An 11,161-nucleotide genomic window follows, 5' to 3' on the forward strand; every position below is an offset into this window, starting at 1 on the left:
CAAGTCAACACGTGTAGAGAGGCAAAGAGGCAGCGGAAGGCCGGAACCACACGACAGGAGAGGCAAAGAGGCAGCAGAAGGCCGAGACCACACGGCAGGAGGCTGCGGGGAGAGGAGATAATTTTTAGAATAAATTGGGAAAGCCAGGATTTGAACTTGAGACCTGGGGCTCTGATACCATGTTAAGCATCATGCACTAGCCAACGCAACCAAAAGTCCGAACTTATGAAAAGGGCTAGATAATTAAAAAAAATTAGGCAATATGCTTGTTATATTACCAGGGGGCCAAAAGGCCACAATATATAGTACATGTACATGTGCAAATATGCAGAAAGCCTCCTAACATATGGAAAAACTAATGGAACTGATGGAAAGTAGGGAATTGCCATGGCCTTTGTTTGTCGCCAAGCAACAAAGTACAACTCGGAGCAGCATCATCGAGCCGTCTCTCAGGGCCACTACTATGTCGAGTAGGGATGTGATTCCCTGTTTGACCTTAGCACCGCTCCCTTCCACACTTGACACTCTCATCTAGAAGCGGACATGCAGGCTCTGTCGAGCTTTTTTTGAATAAGGAAAGGTCCCGAAGGACCTAGGGCTTCATATTATCAGCGGTGAGGTACAAATTACAGATAAGGCCTGAAAGAACTGGGAAATTACAAACTGGCCCATACAAATTACACTGAGGACCTTGAAAGAAAACGCAAACGCGATTAGGTCCAGCTCCTCCATCACCGCGATGAATCTCACCGGAGTCAACCTCTGCGCCACCGGGGACGAAACCACTTGGGACGCAGAGGTGGGAGCCAACTCCGCCGAGACTGGAGAGCCTCCGAGCTGGCAGAAGCGCCTTGCGGAGGTTGTTGCTGCCTTGAGGGCGGCCTGTCACCGCCGCACGAGGATGGAGGGGCCGCCCTTCGGCTAGGAAATCCGGCGACAGAGGCGCCGTGGTAGTCCTCCAGAGGAGGGGCTACATTTCAGCCATAGAGTACGGCGACAGCGGCACCGTGGAGAACCACCGAGAAGAAGCCGACGAACTTCCCTGCTGCAGATCCGACGGCCAGGCAGAGGCAGCAGGCAAGAACTCCTTTCTCTCGCCACCTCGACGAGGAAGAAGAAGCAGCTTGCTGCTGCCTCTGCAGCCACCAGATCCACCAAAGCCAGCCTTATTTATGGAGATCCTCATCTCCCTCCGCCGCCACACCTTCGGCTCCAACCGCCAGAGCTCCATGAGGTCGAGGAAGAAGACGTTGCGGTGCCAGATCTGGCTGCTCAGATCCACCACCTCCCTCCCGGCATCAACGCCAAACGCCACAACGGGAGCAAAACTAAAGCTAATACTAGTAATATACAGCCCGGCGCCTTCTCCTCTCCATCTCCGGCCGGCTATTCCGGCGGAGAGGAGGAAGGAGAGGCCCGACGAGGAGGAGCAGGTACTATAGCGGGTCTAGAGCGGTTGGGGGGAATGAGAGCCGTGGCTGCGTGGCTCTGTCGAGCTGACCCTCTTAGTTACTGTTGCAAACATTGATATATGCTCCGTTTGGCTTTAGGAACTAACTTCTGACGGATTTTCATCTGTTGCAGGTGGAGTTTCCTCCTCAATCCCCATGTCTCCATATAGCAATGTGTTCAGCTCTATGCAGTGAGTCCACTTTACAGTACAATCGTGATAAAAAAAGTTATGAGAAATTGGGGAGTCCACTGAAGTTGCTCTGCTTGTGCTGGTGGAGAAGGTCAGTTGTTAGTTATGAAGTTGACTTACCAGTGCATTTTTTATTGCTTATATGGGTAATGCCAAAACTCAATTCAATGTTCATTTTATTTATTGCTTAGGTCGGTCTTCCTGGTATTGATTCAATGCCTTCAGCTATGAACATGCGAACTAAGCATGAGCGTGCACCGTACTGCAATGCAATCATTACTGAGAAAATCAGTTTAGAATGTTGACGTGTATAAAGTAGATTGCCTAGCTCTTTCCATCAGTTCAGACTTTTGGTTCAAGTGGCTAGTGCATGAAGCTTAACGAAAAGAGCTATGTCTTCCTCATCGGGATATGTTGCGATTCCTCGCTGCCCGGTGATTTTCGATGGCGCGAATTATCCTGATTTCGCTGCCTTCATGCGCGTCCACATGCACGGTCTTCGTCTTTGGGGTGTGCTTTCTGGCGAGGTCTCCTGCCCGCCGCGCCCTATTGCTCCCACGGTGCCCGTTGCACCGCCGCCCGTTGCCCTTGCTCCTAATGCTACTCAGGCAGATAAGGATGCAGCCAAGAGTGCCTATGACACTGCTCTGGCTGATTATGACCGAAGGTCCAGGACCACTCTACCGCTCTTTCGACTTACGACTGGATCTGACTGACTAAGAAGTAGAAAGGGTGCCTTGACTAGTAACAGGAAGAGGATCACCATCAGTAGGACGAAGCTTAACATTAAGCTCCATAGGAGTATCAACCGTGCGCTCATCCCCAAGAGCAGCACGGGCAAGAAGATCCTGAATATACTGATGACCCACAAGTATAGGGGATCGCAACAGTCTTCGAGTGAAGTAAAACCCAAATTTATTGATTCGACACAAGGGGAGGTAAAGAATACTTATAAGCCTTAACAACTGAGTTGTCAATTCAGCTACACCTGGAAAAGCACTAGTAACAGGGGTGATGTGAAAGTAGCAAGTAATATGAGAGCAATAGTAACAAGAATACGCACAGCAAGCAATAATGAATACACAAGAAATGGCACCGTGAAAATAGTTGATACTACTTCCAATGACATGTAGGAACGAGTATATGATGATGAAAGATGGACCGGGGTTCCCAGCTATCTACACTAGTGGTAACTCTCCAATAACAAGTGTTGGGTTAACAAATTACAGTTGGGCAATTGATAGGATTGAAAGAATTAAGACAGAACATCAAGATTATTAATTATGTAGGCATGTTTTCCATATATAGTCATACGTGCTCGCAATGAGAAACTTGCATAACATCTTTTGTCCTACCAGACCGGTGTGCGAACGGGCCTCAAGGGAATCTACCGGTAATTAAGGTACTCCTTTTAATAGAGCATCGGAGCAAAGCATTAACACTTGGTGAAAACATGTGATCCTCATACCTACGCCTTCCCTCCAGCTTATCCCAGCTTGCTGTCACTCTGGGGCCCCGGGTTCCGGACATAGACATGTGCAAACAACTTGTAGATACAATCTAAGCAATAATTATAGAGCTTAAATCTAAGATCATGCCACTCGTGCACTAGTGACAAGCATTAAACACAACAAGATTGCAGCAACAATAACTTCACAAACTTATATAGATAGACTGACCATAATGTAACAATTCATCGGATCCCAACAAACACAACACCGATTACATCAGATGAATCTCAAGGATGTAAGATAGCTCATGAGATCATTGTATTGAAGTACATGGGAGAGAGAGTACCAACTAGCTACAGCTAGAACCCGTAGTCCATGGGGGAACTACTCACGGAGCATGATGGAGGCGGTGGCGTTGATGGAGATGGCTTCCGGGGGCACTTCCCCGTCCCGGCGGCGTGCCGGAACAGAGATTTTGTCCCCCGAATTGGAGTTTCGCGATGGCGGCGGCGCCCCTGGAGTCTTTCTGGAGTTTCATCAATTTGTCTCGCGTTTTTAGGTCGAAAGGGGTCTTATAGGCGAAGAGGCGGCGCAGGGAGGTGCCTGGGGCCTCCTCACCATAGGCTGGCGCGGCCAGGCCTGGGGCCGCGCCGCCTTATGGTGTGGTGGCCCTCTAGCCCGCCTCCGACTCTCCTTCGGTGTTCTGGGGTCTTCCGGGAAAAATAAGATACTGGGTCTTTGTTTCGTCGAATTCCGAGAATATTTCCCGAACAGCCTTCTGGAACCAAAAACAGCAGAAAACAGGAACTGGCACTTCGGCATCTTGTTAATAGGTTAGTTCCGGAAAACGCATAAAAACATTATAAAGTGCGAGCAAAACATGTAGGTATTGTCATAAAACAAGCATGGAACATCAGAAATTATAGATACGTTGGAGACGTATCATATACTTTTCCTGAGAGATAGAAAAGCCATCAGAAGTGGAAGAAACCTCAATGCCAAGAAAATAGCGAAGAGGACCAAGACCAGTCATAAGAAACTGATCTCGAAGACAAGCCTTGACAAAGGCAATATACTCAGGATCATCACCAGTAATGATCATATCATCAACATAGAGAAGAAGAAGAGTGCGTCCACGAGAAGAAGTGTGAACGAAAAGTGCTGGATCATGAAAACTAGGAGAGAAATCAGAAGCAGTCACCACAGAGGCGAAACGCTCAAACCAGGCACGAGGGGCATGTTTGAGACCATAGAGAGACCGTCGAAGACGACAAACCATCCCATCGGGAACAGAATACCCAGGAGGAGGCTGCATGTAAACCTCTTCACTCAACTCGCCATTAGGAAAAGCGATCTGAACATCGAGCTGGGACACAGACCAACGTCGAACAGAAGCAACAGCAAGAAGAGTACGCACAGTGGTCATATGAGCCACATGGGCAAAAGTCTCATCATAGTCACGTCCGTGCTCCTGCTGAAAGCCACGAGCCACTAGACGCGCTTTATAGCGCTCAAGAGATCCATCAGAGCGGGTCTTAATTTTATAGACCCACTTACACGTGATAGGACGAACACCAAAAGGGGGAGAAACAAGATCTCAGGTACCAGTGCGCTCAAGCGCAGCGATCTCCTCAGCCATGGCAAGCTGCCATTCAGGATGACGCTCAGCATCCCGATAAGAAGTCGGCTCGGAGACGACTGAGAGACCATACTGACTAGGAGAGTAACGGGCTGGAGCTCGACGCTGACGAACACGCCGTGAAGGAGGGAGCTCGTCGGCAGAAGACAACTCATCAGAAGAAGAGGATGAAGGGACATCATCGGAAGGATCGAAAGCCGGAGAACGGGGAGTACTAGGAGGACTAGACGGAAGAGAGGATGGCGCCGAAGGAGGCCCATCAGAATTAGGAGGAGGAGGAGAAGGGACAGCAGGGGGTGCATCCGGAAAAAGAAGAAAAGAGATATTATCCACTGGATAAGTACCCGAGATAGGGCGAGGATAGAAGGGACGCGTCTCATCAAACGTGATGTCACGAGAGATGCGCATCCGACGACCAACAGGGTCCCAACAGCGATAGCCCTTATGCTCATCATTGTATTCAAGAAAAACACACTCAACAGACTGAGCGGTCAGGGTTGTAGGTTAGGTAAACAGATTCAGCTTCCCTATCATACTAGTGCGTCTGTATCTCAGCGATCTTTTGATTTAGTTCATTCAGATGTTTGGAGTCCGGCTCCCTTTCCTTCGAAAGGGGGTCATCGATACTATATTTTGTTTATTGATGATTTTTCGCGTTACACCTGGCTCTGATACCATGTTAAGCTTCGTGCACTAGCCACTTGAACCAAAAGTCCGAACTGATGGAAATGGCTAGGCAATCTACTTATACACTTCAACACCCCCTCTCACGTGTGACGGGAAGACGAGAAGACAAATCAACACGTGTAGAGAGGCAAAGAGGCAGCGGGAGGCCGGGCGCGGCAGGAGGCTGCGAGAAGAGGGGGGGTTGAAGTGGCATGAAGCTTAACATGGTACCAGAGCCTCAGGTCTCGTGTTCAAATCCTGGCTTTCACCATTTATTCTAGAGCTGAGGGGGAGCTCCACCGCGACAGTGACTGAGACAGACAGCTGAAGCGAAGCGCGAGATGGATCATCGATAATGCGGACGTCCTAGTGGCGATGGATGGATTGAGGGAGGGAGACGTGCTGGAATTTGAAAATAAGAGTTATTGGTTGTTCGATTTTGAATTACAGAGGGTTGGAATGTAAAACGGTTTGTTCCCATGGCATCAACCTTCTTGGGAACGGAGAGGGAGTAGTAGTATAGTTTAGTTTATATGTAATCATGGGTCGGAGCCAAACAGCTGCATATACAGTTTCTCTTCAGCGGAAGCAGATCCTGATGCCTAAAACGGCCTCACCGAATTTCGGTGTCGTCCCTCAAGCGTTCTGTTTCTTCTAGGTATATATTTGATGAGGAACCTTACTTTATTGTTGGCAATCGGTATGTTTTCCCTTTATATGACCTGCCCACGTTTTGAAGTTGTAGTCTCCAAGGAACAAGGAACTAGTTACATTTAACTGAAGAGCATTGTCTGGGCCCTACTAGATCATCAGGAGAACATATGCTTTTTTACTTTTAAAAAGCATTTTTTTGTTCCTTTCAAAAAAGTTCTGGTGTCAAATGAATCAAATTTTAGCTTCAGTATCTGAACTGAGCTTGCGTGCGCAGGGGATATTCGCTGACTACAAGCAACCATTCGCGATCACTTACTTAGGGGCCTTCCTTATGGTCATTTACATCCCTTTGGCATTTCTGAAGGATTTCATATACAAATTGTTGAGAATGCATTCTGGAAGCAGCAGAGCATCAAAGGTTGCGAGCAAATCTTCCTTTGGTGGTAGCGCTCCTCTGAAGATGCTGCTAATGGAGTCGCAGAAAACCGTGGTGATAGATTTTACTGATGTGGACCTCCCTGTACTAGAAGAGACAAGCCACTAATTTGTGGAATCGGTGAGGAATCGGTGAGTTTGCTGATGATGTTTTGAAGGAGCAACAACTTTCCACCAAGGAGATTGCAATTTATGGTTTTTATCTTTGTCCCATATGGTTTGTCACAGAGGTAACTTTCCAATTATCTGCCTGTTCGATCCATTGAATAGTTTGATTTCACAGGCACTATCTTGGTTGATACAGTTACTCATCTTCTCCTATGCTTAATATGGATGCAGTATTAATCAAATGCAGCCCTTGCAAGAGCAAGTGTTGCCAGTACTACTGTACTATCTTCAACTTCGGGACTCTTCACACTTTTCATTAGTGTGCTCCTTGGCCAAGATTCCATAAATGCTGCCAAAGTTATTGCTGTTTTTGTGAGCATGGCTGGTGTAGCAGTGACAACTATGGGCCAGACTTGTGCAACAGATGAATCTGAAGTAAGCAAGGCAGGGTGAGTTGGGTTGGTGCCAACTGCTAAGTGACATGTCTATTGTTTGTACTTAATTTGATGTGCTTATGAAGCCGTATACTTGCTTGCTTTGTAGTAAGATGGTTAGCTGTAATCAATTTATTTTTCTTAAAAAGGAGAACCAAAAACTTTTGCATTTCTATGTCCTGGGGAAATCGATCAGAATTTTTAAATGAGCATGCAACTTTGGTTATAGAACTCATCGCCTTGCTAACCGTTCATAAGCATTACAACTGCAGGGCCACACAGAGGACTCTTCTAGGTGATATGTTTGGTCTTCTGTCAGCTGTGTCATATGGTTTCTTCACTGGTAGGTTGTTGCTCTTCTCTGTTCAGTTCATGCTCGAACGTTTTCAGTCTAATGCCTAATTGTTTCAACACCATTCAGTGCTTCTCAAAAAGTTTGCTGGAGGGGAAGGATCAGAAAAGGTTGATGTCCAAAAACTGTTCGGCTTTCTTGGACTTTTCACTCTTTGTCATCTCTGGTGGCTTGGTAAGATTTTCCTTTTTGCAAATTTGGTTGCTTAATAACGTTCAAATCTCAAATATTCATTAATAGAACTAGCATTTTAAGAACTAGCATTGATAGAACTAGCATGTAAAATGGAAACTGCTGTTGACATATGAGCCATACGGCATTGTATGGGAAAGCTACAGGGACCATGGCTATATTCATTTATTTATGATCCAAAATGTTCGGTACAGTGCATGTCAATCTTTATTTGGTATTCTGGTAATTGGTTGAGTTCAAGGCTTCAAGCACATATACTTTGATTGTATTTATAGTTGGTTCTTGGTTTGAATGAATATACATTTTTGCTGAAGTACTTCTACCTTTCCCATTAACTGCAAATTTTAATTGCTTATGCACTTATTGTGGCTGCATTCATTTATTAACTTATCCATTGATCCAAAATGTTCCGTGCAGTATGCATGTCAATGTTTTATTTGGGTATTCTGGTCTAATTGGTCGCAAATAGTCTCTGTGGACGTTCTTCTGTAGTTTTGTTCAACCATATATACTTTGCATGTATTTATTGTTGGATAATTAGGCACAATTTCCATGGTTAATTCCAGAATATAAAACATGATGACAACAACTACTAACATGTGAAACTCGAACATACTAGATGCATTAATCAACACGAGTAGGAGCAACACAAACGGTAAAGCATCCATCGCTAAACAGATCGAGATATGTCGCACGTACCGATCTGGTGGAGGTGGCGGTGGAGGTGTAGAAGATGATGTCGCAGCAGTAACGTTGTTGATGACAACGTTGTGGACGACAGGGACGACAGGTCGAAGTAGACGGCGTTGAAGACGATGGTAGGCAGCACCGCCCGACTTGGACGGAAGGCGACCCGTGATGAAGAGCTTGAGCAGTCGCGCAGAGCGCTTCCCAAAAACCTAATTCACCCTCTCCCGTACAGGATCGCAAGGACGAGCGGTTCCGGAGACCTGCTCTCCCGTTCGCCGATGCACGTCGGCGCACGGGATGGAGTAGGCTACGATGGCAGCGCAAGCAGAGAGAGGTGGCAAAACCCTAACTCGTGTATTAGATATGTTTCTGCGGTAGCCGGGCAGGAGATTATATAGGCTCAGGAAACCCGGCACGCCCACGTCGCGCGCACGTTTCGAGTCGGTTACAGATAGCCCACGGTTCGGGAGCGACCCGAACCGACTAACTGTGACGCGTCCGTCTAGGATTCTATTCGTTTTCCTGAACTGCAAAAAGAAAGGAAAGTCTCGGCTCGAGGCTCAATCCACTCACCACGAGCGCGGCGCGCGTCGTGATGTGTCGAGTCGAGTCGAGACGAGCGAGCAAGGAGGAGGAGGAGCGCGTGTGAACCACTCCTATTCTTACTCACTTACTAGTGGTGGAACAACCCACCTTATAAGGTGGTCTAACTTCCTCCCAACTTCCCATGTGGGACTAAACTTCCCACCTCTTGCCACTCCCTAGTGAGCTGCCACCAACTTGGGCTCAAACTCACAAGGCTGCCACTATGTGGGCTTTGAGATTTATAGGAAAATCTGAAATCTAGTATGGGCCACTAAGTGCAGGCCCAATATTTTAACAATCCCCCACCAGATCTCAAATCCCCATTTAGATATTTACCAATACTCGCTGCTTGTTTATATACCAGTGTTTCAGCGGAGACTGTTAAGTTGAACTTCCGCCTAGAACCTTAAGCTACATCCATTCACACTTGAACAATGGACTAAGTCTTGAATTGCAAGTTTTGCGTGAACAGGGTTTCACTCAAAGTCATAACCAGTACATGGCTGCCGTAGCCTACCCCGCGGGTGAAGCATATGCGTCATACTTCGTGGTCTCATCATGAGTTTACTAGAGATCACCCAAATCTCATAGATTGCGACGTTTAACAATCGGACTCATATAGGTGTGTTATTTCAAGAATGCTCAGTAGGACAGCATCTTTGCTAAAGTAGCCAACATAAACACATTAAGGCTTGTTGCCAACCTGCCTTACAAGCAATTGAGAGTTGTGCATCTTCACATAGAGAGGGTTACATAATACTCTCCTCAATTAAACCACTAGTTTGTTCTTCCCAGGTCCTAATTCACGGGATCTCCGATCACAAAGGTTGGGTTGCCACTGTGGTGTAACATCAACGGGTCTCAAACCCATCTCCCTCGATGCACTTTCTATCACATTACGTGATAGTCCCTTTGTAAAGGGATCTGTCAGGTTTTTGTCTGTTTGAATACATGTAACAGTTATTACTCCGGAGTTTCGCAATTTCCTGACAGACTTCAAACGTCTTTTGACGTGTCTTGATGACTTCGCGTTATCCTTAGAATTGTTCACTTTGACAATTACAGTTTGATTGTCACAATTCAAAAGGATTGTCGGTACAGGTTTTTCAACCACACGCAAGTCCATCAAGAGCTCACGCAACCATTCTGATTCAACAGTGGTTGTGTCCAAAGCAGTAAGTTCTGCTTCCATAGTTGACCTCGTCACTATGGTTTGCTTGCAAGATCTCCATGACACTGCGCCACCTCTAAAGGTAAATACATACCCGCTAGTGGCATAGAGATCATCTACATCAGAAGTCCAATTTGAATCACTATATCCTTCAAGCACAGCTGGGTGCCCTGAATAGTGAATCCCATAACTCATTGTACCACATAGGTAGCGCATGACCCTATCAAGTGCATGCCAATGATCAGTACCTGGGTTTGACATGAACCTACTCAACTTGCTAACAGCAAAAGAGATGTCAGGTCTAGTCACGCTCGCTAAGTACATGAGTGAGCCAACGATCTGAGAATATCTCAATTGATCTACGGCAATCCTCCGGTTCTTGCGCAATGTCACACTGGGATCATAAGGTGTTGGAGAAGACTTGCTATCAATATAGCCGAACCGGCTCAAGATCTTCTCAACATAATGGGATTGCGTTAGAGTAATCCCACTCTCGTTCTTAATAAGCTTGATGTTCAGAATCACATCAGCTTCTCCCAGGTCTTTCATATCAAAGCACTTTGACAAGAAAGACTTGACCTCGTGTATTACTTTCATGTTTGTACCAAATATCAGAATATCATCTACATACAAACACAAGTATAACACCTTCGCCCCCACCATGGCGATAGTAAACGCACTTGTCAGCCTCATTGACAACAAAGCCTACGTAAGTTAAAGTTCTGTCAAACTTCTCATGCCATTGCTTAGGTGCTTGTTACAGGCCATATAAAGATTTCAGCAACTTGCACACCTTTCTTTCTTCACCTTTTACTACAAACCCATCGAGCTGATCCATATAGATTTCCTCTTCCAACTCTCCATTAAGAAAAGCTGTCTTTACGTCCATTTGATGAACGATAAGACCATAGGAGGCAGCCATGGACAATAGTACTCGAATGGTAGTAAGTCTAGCGACGAGTGAATAGGTGTCGAAGTAATCTTCGCCTTCTCTCCGTGTGTAGCCTTTAGCTACAAGCCGCGCCTTGTACTTCTCAATAGTACCATCAGGTCTTAGCTTCTTCTTGAACACCCATTTGCAGCCCACAGGCTTGCATCCATGGGGTCGTTCTGATAGCTCCCAAGTTCCATTAGAAAGAATC

At 46.3% G+C, this 11,161-nt stretch overlaps 1 pseudogene; it reads left to right on the plus strand.

Moving 5' to 3' along the window:
• Positions 1-739: 739 nt before the first annotated feature.
• Positions 740-7,590, plus strand: LOC124671224 (annotated as a pseudogene).
• The last annotated feature ends 3,571 nt before the right edge of the window (positions 7,591-11,161 follow it).

The sequence above is a fragment of the Lolium rigidum genome, chromosome 7 (genome assembly GCF_022539505.1).
Source record: "Lolium rigidum isolate FL_2022 chromosome 7, APGP_CSIRO_Lrig_0.1, whole genome shotgun sequence".
In the NCBI taxonomy this organism is placed as follows: domain Eukaryota; kingdom Viridiplantae; phylum Streptophyta; class Magnoliopsida; order Poales; family Poaceae; genus Lolium; species Lolium rigidum.